We start from the raw sequence: 17,128 nt of genomic DNA on the forward strand, positions 1-17,128 counted from the left end.
ATAGACTCATAAGTTCAGGAATAGCTTTTTATATGCAAACCAAATTGCATGCAATACACTGACGCTGAAAAACTGATAACATTAACCTCTGCCACCTAAATGATAGGTTTCATGTGGTTCTTTTTACCCAGCTCATATTTACAAGTAGTAATTTCTAATAATATATAATCATCTACCATATAGCGGGGCGCCGAATACGCTTTGTGTCTTTCAATGGTGTTGCATTAAGTCAAATAATCACTGGTTTCAAGTCTTTGAAACCCTGAAAGTGCCTTCTGAATTGTGAATAAACTGGCTCTATATGGCCATTGTTAGGAATGAAAATACATTGTCAATATTAAGATGTTTGCCTTTATGTCATTCTGGCGTAATGTAACAAATTACTGGACGGTGAAAATCAGAATCAGAAATCAGGTAAAGGCTATTGCTTAGCACTTTTAGCAAGTTTGTGGAAAAAAAAATCTCACTGGATACTTTAGTTCATACTTTGCTGAATCTGTGGATATCAATGCATTTATAAATCACCTGCTGTTCTGAAACTTAATTTGTAACATCTTTTAAACAACTGGGTCGGCGCCAATAGCCTAGTGGTTAGTGCGTCAACACATGGCACCAAGGTGCTCACGGCGACCCGAGTTCGATTCCTGGCTCGAGGTCCTTTGCTGATCATTCCCCTATCTCTGCTCCCCACACTTTCCTGTCTGTAAAATCTCCACTGTCCTGTCATTTACGGTGAAAACCCCTAAAAAATAATTTAAAATATAACAAACAAAAAAAAAACAATTGGACATATTGGTCGATGTTTAAACAGTGCACTTTTACAACTTTTAAAAACATTGTCTACATTTTTTTCTTTGTTTCAAAATATACCTTTTGACGATTCCATTGATTCGCCACTGACTTGCATGGTTTAGGACTTGTGGAGCTGCGCATCGATGGATTTGCTCTTTAGTGTTTGGACTTTCAGCAAACTTAACCACACTGAACTGAACTAAACTTAACACTCTGAAAACAGGACTGACACAGTTTTAATCTAGAACTTCTTAGCTGCTTTGACACAATCTACATTGTAAAAGCGCTATAGAAACAAACATGAATGAAATTGATTCTGATTAAGCTTGTTTATTTTCCATTATTATTTTTGCAACGTTAGCTTAGCATGCTAATCAGAGGCCCTCCTCTCTAATATGGCACCTTGGGTGAGAGGGGTCTGGATGCAGACCTGACTTCATACAAAAATGTAAATACAGAATAATCAAAACAATACTTGATTAATTTAAGACTTACGGTCTGTGTGAAATCAAAATTTACAATGTTTATTTTGCTAGCCCACATGCTTTTTTGCTATTTGCAAAGTGGCGTCCTACTTTGTTGACGTCAGTTTGATGCTTCAGCCAAAATATTAACCACACACCTCCTGCCCTCAGTGTGCTATGAGTGAATCATGCACATATATAAAGCTCCGCCTCAACTCACTATTCCATTTTAGTTGGAAGTACATCAACATATGTTATGTGATATCAATTTATTTATAAATCCCCTGCCATTTTGAAAATGTTCTTAATTTGTATAATCTTTTAAACAATTGGACACATTGGGCAATGTTCAAACACAGTGCACTCTTACTCTAACATTGTCTAAAATTTGCTTTCGTTTCAAAATATAGTTTTTGCTGACTCCATTGATTTGCCATTGTCTTGCTTAGTTTGGGACTTGTGGAGCAGCGTATCGATGGATTTGCTCTTCAGTGTTTGGACTTTCAGCACTGATCTAAAACCACACTGATCTAAATTATTCCGAGCTTCAAATCTGAAAACTGGACTGACAGTTTCAATTTACTATTACCAACCTTATGAATACACAGACAAATTTGGAAATTATTTTCGTGAACCAGGGTGTGGCCTGAAGTTGTGTGAAGAACAATTATATTTTATTTATGTGTTGCGTTCGCATGTGTGTATGTGTGTGTGTGTGTGTCTGCATGTCTGCGTGTCTGCAAAGACTATAGAATACACAAGACATGTCAGAAGAAAGTTTCTTCAGAAGAAAGAAACTTATAAAGGATTGGAAGCACTTAAGGAAGAGTATTGAGTAAATTAAAACTTTGGGGTGAACAATGCCTTTAATTCCTGCTCTCATGTCTCTTAAACAGATAGTTCATACAAAAATCTTTGAGAAGACCTTATTTTTATTGCATTGTAATAATGTTCTCTTTATTGTTGTCTGTATTGAGATGTTTATTTGCACTAAGTAACATGTTACTCCGCTGTAATGATTGCTTAAATTTCATTATACTTGTATAGTGAAAAAAATGTCGGTCACTATTATTGTGTAGATTTCTTTGAAATATTTATTTAAATATTTAATCAATATTTGATTAAATTTGTTTTCTAAATGTATAGTTTTTTAATGTCAAAAATGGTCTGTGTTGAGTCATGTTCACTTGCATTAAATGTGAGAAGTTAAGACATACATCTTAGATTGCCTGGGGTTAAGTAAATAATAAGACAAAATAATTATTCTGGGTTAAACTGTTCTTTAACATTAGTTAAATATTAAAGTGGCAAAATGAATAATTCTTTTTTTATTAATAAGCATTAACAAAGGTTAATAAAAGATGTAAACAGACATTTTTCATCGTTGGTTCATGTTAAATACTTTATTAAATAATGTTAACACAGAGACCTTAAGTGTTTCCTTTAATATTAATGCTTTTGATTAAAGATGGGGGAGCGCTAATACAAAAAGGTACTTCACAAACACTTCACAGTCAGTTTAATTTTATTAATTTATTTTGAATAATGACCAATACTTACATTATTATTTTTTTTTATTGCTAATCCTAACAATCACTAATACATGTTAAGGAGTTTTATGTTAAAATTAGTTGTATGTTAAGCATAATGCCCCTTGAGCTTAGGTAAACAAATGTAATTGCTGTAAAAATACAGTTAGTTCACAATAATTATGAATTTATTCATTTTCCTTTGGCTTAGTCTCTTTATTAATCAGGGGTCGCCGCAGCAGAACGAACCGCAAACTTATCTAGCAATTGTTTTACACAGCCGATGCCCTTCCAGTTGCAACCCATCACTAGGAAAACACTCATACACTACGGCTTATTTAGTTTATTCAATTTACCTATATCGCATATGTTTGGACAGTAGGGGAAAACCGGAGCCTCCAGAGGAAACCCATATGAACACGGGGAGAACATGCGAGCTCCACACAGATATGCCAACAAACCCAGCCTGAACCAGCAACCTTCTTGCTGTGAGGCGATAGTGCTAACCAATGAGCCACCATGTCGCTCAGTTAGTTCACAATAATTATCAATTAATTTATTAATGTAAAGTCTTACTGTCACATATTAAGGATATTTTTTTATTATTAATATTTTAAATTATAGATTTCAAGAACACTTGTATTAAAAAAGGAAATGCTTAATCATGTCTAACATCATTATAACAATGAACAACATCTCTTTGACATTTATTTATCTTAGTAACTTTTAATCAAATCATTTACTAATATTTGCAACATCAAAATTGTGTCTGTTACTATTAGTTAAGTACTGAAAACTAATGTGAACATGAATATTTTAACTCATTTCAAATATTTTCTTCTTTAAAATACAAAAAGATATTTTGAAGAATGTTGGAAACTGGTAGCCTTAACTTCCAGTGTTTTATTTTCTACAATGGATGTCAATGATTACCAGTTTTCATATGTTCTGTTGTGTTCAACAGAAAACAATAAACTCATAAAGGGTTGAAACCACTTGAGAGTGAGGAAATGATCAGTACATTTTGGCCGAATTAACCCTTTAACAACAGTTAATACACTTCGTCTCCTTAGAATTACAAGGTTCTGTCTGACATTTTTGTCAAAATTGAGTTTTTCACATATTCTTATTAAATGACAACTTATTTACATTATGTGATGTTTTTTATAAGTTGCTCAAATTTTAAGACTTTTTATTTAAAAAAACAAAAAAGGTTGTCTACAAAGTCGAACTCTAGCTTGGCTTGGCTTGGCTTGGTTTTTTCTGTGAGCCCATCAGCATTTGAATGCACACATGAGGACCAGTTAAGATCAGCTTTCTTTGTCATTCCGCCGGTCTGCTCCAATGACAGCGGGAATGACCAGAAAGAAACACAAAATCAGAATGGACTAAATAGTGCCTCACCACATAAAATTAAGAAGAAACCTTACTGTCCACTGTTTTATAAACGATCTTGTCAAGGACAGTAGTCTAAATTCTAAAGCAGTCTAAATTCCATTAAGTTAATTTGTTTGTATTGTTTTCATTTTGTTTATTAATTACAACAATAAATATGACCATATTATTTACATGAAATTAACATCTGCACTGGACAAAGTATTTAGCACAGCCTTGTATGCTTAATTTGAACAAGAAAAAAAGATTCATCCTAAAACATTAAATAAATGTTATAGAAAGCAAAAATTTTACTTTCTCAAACATCAACATATTGTTACAACATCAATTTTTTAAAATAAATACTGGTTGTATTTCTTGAAAATTAATGCTTCAATTAATGATCTGCCAGATAGACCCTTATAAATTCCAAGCAGAAAATTACTTTTTTTTCAGAATTCTACTTGCATGTGCCCTGTTTTTACCCCAATTTACAAATTTAAGAGAATTATGACATTTAGAGTACATTTAGGGTATCTGTCTTGTTGATGTATGAAAGAGAACTGTTACACACATACTGTTTGCTATATGGAATGCAAAAACTTTGAAGCTCAATATCTCAAAATCATTTAGAACGCACATAAAACTCTTCAATGCACAACATAAAACATGATATCTCTAAAAAAAATGGAGTTATCTGTTTTTGCAAATAAACTCTTCATGTTTATCCTACTGCTGCCCCCCTTAACTGAAGTCTGGAGTTTTTGACCAGTCTGTATAGCCTGGAGTATTATTAAATATTTGTGTCTCATATACAGTATTGTGCTGCTTTGACATCTTTTTATTAACTGTGCAGATCATCTGACATTTGAAACAGCCAATGATGTAGTGTAGGAATCACCACTGTAGGACTTATTTGTATGTTGTTTGTCTAATTTTTTGGCATCTACTGTACATCAGCAACTCATCCAAAACTACTATTATTTGTACAGTATATAATCATTCTCTCAAGATTTTTTTAGTTCTTCTTTAACTGGAAGAGTCTCAGTTTACCCCCTTAGTGAACACCAGTACACAATCTTTAGGTATTTTATATTTCTAAACATTCTCTGCATTCAACCTGCAGCACTGAGACTGAGAATGATTATGTACTGAAGGCTCCACATCATGTTCTTAAGGACTGATATTTTATTCCATCTCATTTCTTAAGCAAAGATGCTTATGGCAAATTGAACACTATACTGCTATTATAAAAACTGCATTGTGCAACAGTGCCATGCATTCTAAATGGGCAGGTCCTCACAGGGCCGGAGAAAGCTGAACTGCCGCTGTAGGCAAAGGACTATGGTTACGGTTGCGAAAATCTCGCTACGTGCATCACGTTAAGTGGAGGGGGGGGGGGGGGGGGGGGGGGGTGATGGTCGCAAGAATCACGCTAAAGGGGGAGGTGGATGATCGCAGAAAGTTAAGATCGACAAGGGAGGGGGGGATGGCGTGTAGTGGGGATGGGGATTACCGGAATCACTGCAGGGGCAGGGCATGGATGTGTTGTAGGGGGAGGGAGGGGGTACAGGCTGAGAGGGGCACTTCAGCCAATAAGGGCAAAGCCACTGGGCCACCCCCCCTGTGCACAGCCCTGTTGTGCAGTATACTAATTTCATTCAAATATACTCCATTTGTCTGTTATTTTCTTTATAAGTGTTGTATAATTTCTATCCATACTCCAGGCATTGACCAACCTATTTATCAATATTCTGGTCTGATCTCAAGCCTTGGCAACTAATTGAGAAAGAATTAATCTGAGGCCGCATTTTATGATGTCATCATGTAGACTTCTTACAAAGTATTTTACAGTATTTAAAAAATACAAAAACTAAACACTAAAGTATTTTGATACAAAATATGATTCCCTTTTCATCAGCCCCAATCAAATACAAATTACAAATTACTATTTTGTATTTGCAATACGTATTTGAAATACATGTATTATAAATACTGCCCATCCCTACAAAGTAGACCTTAAAGTACCTCAAATAAATAATAATAATAATAATAATAATAATAATAATAATAATAATAATAATAATAATAATAATAACATTTGAGAAATTTAAAATATTATTGTATATATATATTTTTGTCCATTCAGATTTTATGGTGAATTTGAGTTTCTTGCGCCTGCATGCCATCATTTTAGCACTGCTGTTGTTACACTCCACTAATAGCATGTAACATCACGAGCGCTGACCTGATAATAAATACACATTAGCGGCCTGCGGTGCTCTGCGGTTAGGGTTCGATGGGTAATCGCCATGCAGGTCCTCCCAGTGATACAATTACACTTGGGACTCATTAATATTAGATGAACTATTAACGTATAGGCCGTTTTACATGGAGAACTGGCACGCTGGCATACAGCCGAGGTTGACGACTCTCCGCGCATACATATGCAACATATGCGCACCCACACACACACATAGGGGTGCAGCTGTGCTTACTTGTTGGATGAAAATCCCCCAGCAAAATGGGCGCTGTGTTTTTGCACATGACAAAGTGCTGGAGGGGCGGGTTTGGAGCAGGGATTGATTTTTGAATTGAGGAGTGCAGCAGCGGCTATGTATCATCATCTCCCTGCTCCTTCCCTCTCTCTATCTCCCCTCCTCTCTGTCTTCTGATGTTGGCGTTTAGCGTGTGTGTATGTGTGTGTGTGTGCCTGAGTGCATCTCTAGCAGAGAAGCTCAGAGGGAAAGTGGGTCACACTCGGCTCGCCTCAAGACTAAGACCAGATCTGCTATGCACACACGTTTAAACACAGCGCACAACGCACCTACACACACACACATGCATACACACGCACAAATCCACCTTCACATAAAAATGCACATCATATTGCCTCTAATCCTCCAGAGAGAGGATCTCAGTACATCACTATGAGTCTGGAGTTATTTGAGTGGACAGTTCACTATTCAGAAGAGTGAATTACCCTGCAGCTTTTCAAGGGAGAATAGGACACACAGTTTGTGAGGACTTACCTCTCTCTCTCTCAACCCCTCCTTATATCTACTGGGTGGATTAAACCAGTGTCTCTTTCATCCTCATTTGGCAGTATGAGCGCTTCTCTGAGTCATGCTCTTCCCGGGTTCTGCTGAGCTGTTGGGTGTAAAATCTGTGCAGGCAAGTGAGCAGCATCACCTGGGAATACATAACTGTACCATACTGTCACTCTATTTTACAGCACGGCGAGCATTTCAGCCGTTTAGCATATTGGGGACATTTTGTGCTGCCAGGATATGGTTATAGTTTCCATTTCCTATAATAAGCATTCTGTATCCCCAACCAAGCCGGCGCGCAAGTGAGGAAGCAGGAGCTTACCGTAGGAAATAAAGAAATAACCCAAATGGGTCTAGTTAAGTTCTCATTTGTTTAAACAGCTGGGAGATTAAACGGAGAGCAAATGAAGATTTTTTTTGAGAGGTCTTCTGCTTGTCTGATTTTTCTTCTGCTGGGTGAAAGGAGGCAGGTAATCGCTCGCTCCAGTCTTCTCCAGAGATTTCACTGACATCTCAGACTGCAGACAAATGAGCAGGGTGTCAAAGCAGAGGAGTCAGAGATTTTAATATTATGTTTTTACATTGGGATAGTTCACCCAAAAATGAAAATGGCCTTACTATTTACTCTCCCTTGTGTGGTTTTAAACCTTTATGGGTTTCTTTTCTTCTATTGCAAAGATAAAAGAAGATATTTTGATAAATGCTGAAAACCTGCAACCATTGACTTTCATAGTATGAAGATTGAATTCTATGAGCTGAAGGAGACAACAAAATCAATAACTATGCTATTTGCGCCTTTCTTAATTTTTTTTCAATAAACTCCAAAGTCTCCCAAAAGAGCATGCTTGACAAAGCAGCTATAAAATATTAAATTCCACTTTGTATCATATTACACACTACAACCACACACACATGTATGTACACATACATACATACATACATGCATACATATACATATACTATGGGGAGCAGAGAGAGGGATCGTCAAAGGACCTCGAGCCGGGAATCGAACTCGCGATCTCCTGGGTGCTAAATGTCAACAAATTAACCACTAGGCTATTGGCACCGACTCCAATGACCTTCTTTCTGTTAAGTGACAGTGCTAACCACTAATTTCTTTATTTATATTTAAGATTTGTTTTTGTCATTTTGTCTTTATTAAGAGAGATAAGTTACTGACAGGAAGTGAAGTTAGAGGCATCAGGAAAGGTCCATGAGTCAGGACTCTGGATGCATGCTGCAGTTGCATATGTTGGCACACTGTCCACTAGGCTATATTCATCAGTTGTATTTAGTTGACATATTTTATACACTAGCATTGTTATATACCCATTGTTATATACCCATTATACACCCATATGTTTTCATAATTTGCTTTCTTATATCAGATCACTTATATGTCTATTGATTGATGAATTTTGATTAGTTCAGGTAAATGTACATAATATAATATAATATAATATAATATAATATAATATAATATAATATAATATAATATAATATAATATAATATAATATAATATAATATAATAAATCTCCACTTTGGAATTGTAAGTGGTTTAAGCATTTTGAGTGGTCACATCCCATATATCTAAAATTGTATTGGAATCAAGTTTCAAAACGTTTTCTTAGGTCATAAGATAAAATGAAATTAGACTGGTTGGGATGATTCTGTATTAAAGCGAATCATGAATCTGATATAAAATAAATAATAATAAATAAAATTAGACCGATTGGGATGATTCCGTACTAGATTGAATCATGCATGCAAATAAAATAAAATAAAAATCATACATTAAATTTCTTTTCTTATTCAACATATGTTTTACGCAGCCGATGCCCTTCCAGCCACAACCCAATACTGGGTAACACCCATACACTCTTGCATTCACCAACATACACTACGGACAATTTAGCTCATTCAATTCACCTATAGCGCGTGTCTTTGAACTATGGGGGAAACCGGAGCACCCAGAGGAAACCCATGTGAACAAGAGGAAAACATGCAAACTCCACACAGAAACGCCAACTGACCCAGCCGAGGCTCGAACCAGCAACCTACTTGCTGTGAGGCGACAGCGCTACCCACTGCGCCACCGCATCGCCCACAAACATCGTATAGGTCTAAATTATCTGAAAAAATTGATGAAATAAAACCATTTGAATATTAAGTAAAGAACATGTTCAATGAAGAAATTTAGTAAATTAACTACTGCAAATATATCAATACTGATTAGTAATGTATATTGCTAAGAACTTAATTTATCCAAAATTTAAAGGAGATTTTCCAACGCTATCCCACACCAATTCAAACTTTTTGATTTACTGGCTAATTCTTATGAATTTATACAATCTCATTCTTATAATACAATCTCATTCATTAAAGTACATTCTGGTTTGATTTGCTCATCCCTCAATGACAGTAGGCTTTAGGGGTGTTGTTTGGTGTCACGCTTCCTTACAAAAATCGTATAATTTTATATGACTGAACTCATGTGAATTTGTACAATTAGCTACTAAACTGACAAAAAGTAAAAATATTTAAATTTCCTTCTGAGATCAGGCTGGATTTTCTTAGTCATTTGATTTTTTTAACCATCTGTTTTTTTTTTTAACTATCTCTGCCAATTATTGCTCAAAACCTTGACAATTATGACTTGTATCGGGACCCGGGGTCACATCAAATATATTACACACAAACACACACACATATTATATGAATAAACTTGACATAGCTGGAAGAGTCAACGTTAGAGTGATATTTACATCAGACACATCCTGTCATCACTCTTGCAAGCCTTCCACATGCTTCTTGGTAAACTCCGGTATTGCATTTTTGAGTGATGAAATACTATTAAAGTGTGTGCACCATTATTGCATGTAGCACTAACGCCAAAACTAGCAATGCGCTTTTGCTCTCATGTTCAGTCAATAAGTCGTGCTTGTGTGTGTGTATGAATATTTCCACACCACGGCGCGCATTGGCATGGGCTAATGAACTATTCGGTGTGAGACAGCAGGGAAGAGATGCCACACTCAGTGAATAATTTGCTTATTGATCGCAGCATTTAAATGCAGTATTGATAAAGAGGAATCCACTCTAATGGAAAGGAATGGTTGCAGTATCAAAGACTTATTGCATCTGGGAGAATGCAGGACTGACAATTTTTATTGAATGACGCCGGGTGCGCTCGGGGGAGAGATAAAAAGATAGAGAGAGAGGAAAAGGGAAAGAAGAAACCAGCATTGCTGTCGTTTTTGATGCCGGTGGGCTCATGTCCACCAGCACCAAACCAGCCTTGGGATGCGTTCCTGGTCTTTTCATCATACCGCTGCTATTGTTGTGCCAGTCATTTCTTCCAGGATATCAAGAATCATCTTTAACCCAGTTGTAACTCAAGCTTCACAGCCCATATGGCTGAAATCAGTGTCCTTGTGCTCGACCACACAGTAACGGTAGCATGTGTCACTGTGGGCGGATCGTTCCCGTGCGAGTAACACGCAAGATGACGTGGGTGTATTCATTGGCCTTTCCTGGCAAAATACTATATGTTATATTTGACTTGAGTTCAAGATGTGTCCAAATGCACATAAAGGAGATGTCGCTAAGCTTTGTGCGTGAAGCTTCGCTAAATGATGTATGCACTAGGAGCTGGTTTCCTCACCACGGCCTGTTTGAATGCAGGCTCCATAAATGATTTAATGCAGAGCGCTACACTCTGTGCTTGATCCGCAGGCCGTTTCTTGCACACTTACACTAGATTATATATTGCGCACAGTGTGTAATTTATAGACGGTACTTTGGGGTGCTGTATTAGATGCAGAAAAGGCGAAATAAAAAAAGGCCTGCTATGCGATCTCTAAAATACCCAGAGATTTGCCTATCGTCATTTACAGTTCTTCACAATTCTGAGTCATAAGGTTGGAATGATAGAGGGGGGAAAAAAACTCATGGGTCTGTCAAGGAATATTAGACTGCGGATATTCAATTCAATAGTGACTTTATGAGTTTCTGCATGGTGGCGGCACTGGAAAAATCGGTGACAACCTTTCTTTCCATCTCTCCCTCTGATATCAGATGAGACACAGCAAAGGAAAGGGAGAGAAAGGGAGCGTGGGTAGAGTCCCATGCTGCCACAGTAGGGGTAAATTATCCATAATCAGGGCATCAGTGTGGATGGGTCCATCGGAACCCAACACTTATACCCCATAATCAGCACCTCCGTGTCAACCAATCGCTTATAGCCACACAAATTGCCACCATTTGAGCTCCCACACAGTCTATATTACAGATGTGTTTGAGTGTGTGTGTTTGTGTGTCAGTGCACACTGCTTTGCCACAATAGAGAGGTCAAATTCTCTAAAAAAAGACAAGGAAAAATAAGATAGGATGATTAGAAAGAGAGATTAGATTGTTGCCTTTCAAATCACCTTTCTTCTTTCAGATGAAGACCCAGTAAATTGCCCTCTAATCTTCAAATCATCATCACGGGGAGGAGGACAGACGGTGATGATGATGACGATTCAAAAACTGCAGAGATTTTACACCTCACGCAAAGGAATTGCGTTGCTTCCTGCTTTTCTGCAGCACTCGAATCTCCAGCCACAATAAACTCTTATCATTTCCAAGTGAGAAGCTCTGACCTGGATTTGTCAGCACTGCGTTTGAGTAAGGACTCTCGGCTCTGAACATAAACCGCATTCTTTTGTGCTGCTTAAATTGGGGCTCTCAAGGCTCTGTTAGATACTTTAGCATGACCTATTCCTGTTATTTTCTCAACCTCTAACAAAAACAACCTCTTCACGGCATCCGCCTGCCAACTTAACAGCCTTGTCTCTCGTTACACTGCATATGGTGCACATATATAAGAGATGCATCATATGCCGTGCTGATATTAAATAGGCCACTGCAATGCAAAGTTCATATCCACACTGGGAGTCATATTTGTTATGCATACTTAACCCAGGCTCGACCACAGATTGGGGCTGTACCATGGGATGCACAGAATGAGATGCCTGGATTGAGGAAAGGGCCTGCTGGGGGTACTGAATAGTCAACATTAACTGTAGAATAGAATGGAGCCGACAAGCTTCACTGCAATGCATTCTTTCTTAAAGGGACAATTCATCCAAAAATGAAAAATTATGTTGTTGTATGTTTACTGTTATCAATGTTACTGTTGGTTAGGCTGCACGATATTGGAAAAATCTAACATTGTGATAGTCTTTTTATTTTGCGATATACAGTTAGGTCCATAAATATTTGAACATTGACACAATTCTAACACTTTTGGCTCTATACACCAACACAATCGATTTGAAATGAAACGAATAAGATGTGCTTTAACTGCAGAGTGTCAGCTTTAATTTGAGGGTATTTACATCCAAATCAGAAGACCGCTGTAGGAATTATAACAGTTTGCATATGTGCCTCCCACTTGTTAAGGGTCCAAAAGTAATTGGACAATTGGCTTCTAAGCTGTTCCATGGCCAGGTAGGTGTTATTCCCTCATTATCCTAATTACAATGAGCAGATAAAAGGTCAAGAGTTCAAATCAAGTGTGCTATTTGCGTTTGGAATCTGTTACTGTCAACTCTCAAGATGAGATCTAAAGAGCTATCACTATCAGTCAAGCAAGGCTTAGGCTGAATTAGGCTGATAAAACGAAACAAACCCATCAGAGAGATGGCAAAAACATTAGGTGTGGCCAAAACAACTGTTTGGAACATTCTTAAAAAGAAAGAATGCATCAGTGAGCTCAGCAATACCAAAAGACCTGGAAGACCACGGACCCAATGTGGTGGATGACCAAAGAATTATTTCCCCGGTGAAGAAAGCACTCTTCACAACAGTTGGCCAGATCAAGAATACTCTCTAGTCATTCAAGAGAAGACTTCACCAGTGTGAATACAGAGGGTTCACCACAAGATGTAAACCATTGATGAGCCCCAAAAACAGGAAGGCCAGATTAGAGTTCTAAAAAAGCCTTCACGGTGCTGGAACAACATCCTATGGACAGATGAGACCAAGATCAACTTGTACCAGAGTGATGAGAAGAGACAAGAATGGAGAAGGAAAGAAACTGCTCATGATCCTAAGCAGTTAAGCATGGTGGTAGTAGTGACATGGCGTGGGCATGTATGGCTGTCAAAGGAACTGGTTCTCTTGTATTTAATGATGCTGTGACTGCTGATGAATTCAGGATGAATTCTAAAGTGTTTCAGGCAATACTTTCTGCTCATATTAAGCCAAATACTTCAGAATTCAATGGACGGTGCTTTACAGAGCAGGTGGAGAATGACCCAAAGCATACTGCAAAAGCAACCAAAGAGTTTTTGAAGGGAAAGAAGTGGAATGTTACGCAATGGCCAAGTCAATCCCCTAACCTGAATCTGATTGAGCTTGCATTTCACTTGCTGAAGACAAAACTGATGGGAAAATGCCCCAAGAACAAGCAGGAACAGAAGATAGTTGATGTAGTGACCTGGCAAAGCACCACCAGGTAAGGCACCCAGCATCTGGAGATGTCTATGCATTCCAGACTTCAGGCTGTGATTGACTGCAAAGAATTTGCAACCAAGTATTAAAAAGTGAAAGTTTAATTTATGATTATTATTCAGCCAAATTACTTTTGGACCCTTAACAAGTGGGAGGCACATTTCAAACTGTTGTAATTCCTACACTGTTCACCTGATTTGGATGTAAATACCCTTAAATTAAAGCTGACCATCTGCAGTTAAAGAACATCTTCATTCATTTTATTTTAAATCAATTGTGTTGGTGTATAGAGCCAAAAATTTTAGAATTCTGTCAATGTCCAAATATTTATGGACCTAACTGTATATTGCACAATATATGATATGAATACAATTTCACCAGATGATTTAATATCTCTATTTGGAAAGAATTTATAAATGTTAGAATTGGGATGATTCTGCAGTGGGAGTGCATGTCCATAAAATATAATAAACAACCTATAAAATGTTTGGGGTCGCCTGATTCATTTTCGTTGTTGTCTGTGCTACTTGCAGTGCATTTCTGTATTTGCATGTGTTGTAAGTATTTTCACGCATAACAATCTATAAATACAATCAAGAAAAAGATCCAATTGAAATAAAGTGTTTCCCGAGTCTAACAGCGTTCAAGTACAGTAACTGAATGATCAAAATAAAAATAATTCAATAAAATCAATCGCAGTTAAGGTCACAAATGGTACAATTTCTCATACCTGAATTTTTTTAAATCCTTCTACAATCACAGGCTTCAAAAACAGATGCAAATGATAAATTATAATACAAACTCAACATTGCATATCCTGCGAATGTGACTACTGCGAATTATCTCATTGCGAAATCGATGTGGAAATGATATATTGTGTAGCCCTACTGTTAGGTATTTATAACTTGAGTTATTTTTGTGGAACAGAATTTCTGATTCAGAGACTTATGTAATTTGCTTTGAAATCATCCCATAGACCTAAGCAGGACACACTTTGAGGGGACAACCTTTTGTAATGGTGTCAGAAAGCATAATGGATATTATTTAGTGTGCTCATTTAATTCCATAATACACAGCAATAACAAATGTACAAGCTACGTACACTCAATGACTAGAGAATACCCAAAATCCACTGCAAGAATCATGCCAAATGGATTCCTGGGTCTCATCAGCAGATGGCACCTGCAGCAGAAATTTCCTTTCATTCATTTTTCTAAACTGCTGGTACAGCATAGTCTTGTATATTAGATAATACAGGTATAACTTCATTCAATCATTTTATTTTCAGCTAAGTCCCTTTATTAATCTGGGGTCACCACAGCGGAATGAACCACCAACTTTTCCAGCATATGTTTTACGCAGCGGATGTCCTTCAACCCGCAACCCATCAAAGGGAAAGGGTATAAACTCCTTATACATTATTATTTATATATAACCTTATATAACCTTAATATATTACTAAATTATTCCCTAATACATAGATAAATCTTTTTTTCCCTAGCGGAGCCACCACTTTGCTAAATTAAATAATAGTTAAATGATTAATCATACACAAATAATTAATAAACATCTTACACAAACTATGAAGCCTTTAAAGTGCGTTTAGTAAAGACGGCAGGTTGTTTTGACCAAATCACCTGAACCTTTTCACTCAGGGTTTGCCGAGAATGGTCTGAGAAACAGAAAAAAACCCAATGAGCAGCAATTCTGTGAGCGAAAATGCCTTGTTGATGCCAGAGGTCAAAAGAGAACAGCTAGACTGGTCCAAGCTCATATAAATGGCAACAGTAACTGAAATACCCACTCGTTACAACCCAAAGAATGCATAGTTTTTGTACACATACAGACGTGCAGGCACACAAGTGAATACAGCCTTTCAAATTATATTTCATTTGACATGTACATGAATGAATTGGCATGCGATTCAAACAAATTGTGATAAATTTTAATTCCTGTCCACAAGTAACAACCCAAATAGTTAGAGAGTTGGACTTGGGATCCAAAGGTTCCAGTTTTGAGTCCTGGCACCAGCAGGGATTGTTAGTAAAGAGAGTGAATAAATATCCACCTCAATACTACAGCTGAGGTGATTCCCTTGCCAACCCCAACTGCTCCCCAGGCAGCACACTGCTCCGGGTGCGTGTGCATGGCTGTAAGTCACTTTGGATAAAAGCATCTCCTAAATACACTCATGTAAATGTAAATGAGGCTACTTCCTAACCTCTTCAGGTTTTCTTTGACTACCATTTGAATCAACACCCCCAAGACACGGTTACCACCTTGTGGATAAAATAATACACCATGAGCCATTATAAAAATCCAATGATGCATGTATAGTATGTGCACAATATTCTAAAGATTACACTCATGCCATGTGTATGTAAACATTTGCATATACTGTAGACCCAAGAATGCAATAGAGCATCTCTGAAAACAAAACATACTGTATTTAGCCTTGAAGCAGATGAGCTACAGCAGCAGAAAAATCACATTCAGACATTCAGATACAGTCAGAATTAGTACATAAAATAAATGATCCATTCTGGTGTGTATCATCCAAGATTTAAGATATTCTCAGCCCACTTTAAGGCCTTTAGAGCCAGCTGATCACTGTTTAAACAGCACAGACTATTGGAATACTGTTGCTGACAAAGTCCATCACCTTATGAGTGTGCCACAGTGTACCAATTTTGTGATGGCTACGTCCAGCAGGATAATACGCTCAAATCATATCAAACTGGTTTCTTGACCATAACAATGAGTTCAATAAACTCAAATGTCCTCCACAGTCAGCAAATCTCAATCCAATAGAGCACCTTTGGGATGTGCTGTAACGGGAGAATTACATCAGCCGACAAATCTGCAGCAACTGTGTGATCCTATCATGTCCATATGGATAATAAATCTCTGAGGAATGTTTCCAGCACCCGGGAAAATAAATCTATGGTATACTGTACTGTCCGGTTATGTTATCTACCAAAGGGCTGATGGGTCACGCTAACCAGTCGAGCTCTTAGTAATGATAATCTTCTAATTTGATCAGAAAAAATGGCTTGAATACAATGATTGTCGCTATATACAATCCCAAATCTTGATATTGCCTCAGGCAGAGGGGAAAATAATAAAATATATGAAATGTCAGTTACTCAATATTAACACCTTGTTTATATAACTGCTGCAGGAAAAGCAATATCGCACAAGCAAGAGCAGTGCTGTACTGAAAAGCATGTTTTAAATGAATCGAGCACGTTCAAAACCCACAATGGGGTGATCTTATGAACTATAACCATTGTGCTCTTGATCAAAGCGCTCGGCCTCAGGTTACTCCAGAGGGACTAACCCTGTAATAAGGTTAGGTACTGCAAGTCAGTTTGGATCAAAGCGTCAGCTAAATTACAAAATGTAACATGCCAGTGACTA

The sequence above is a fragment of the Danio aesculapii genome, chromosome 9 (assembly GCF_903798145.1).
Source record: "Danio aesculapii chromosome 9, fDanAes4.1, whole genome shotgun sequence".
Classification (NCBI taxonomy): domain Eukaryota; kingdom Metazoa; phylum Chordata; class Actinopteri; order Cypriniformes; family Danionidae; genus Danio; species Danio aesculapii.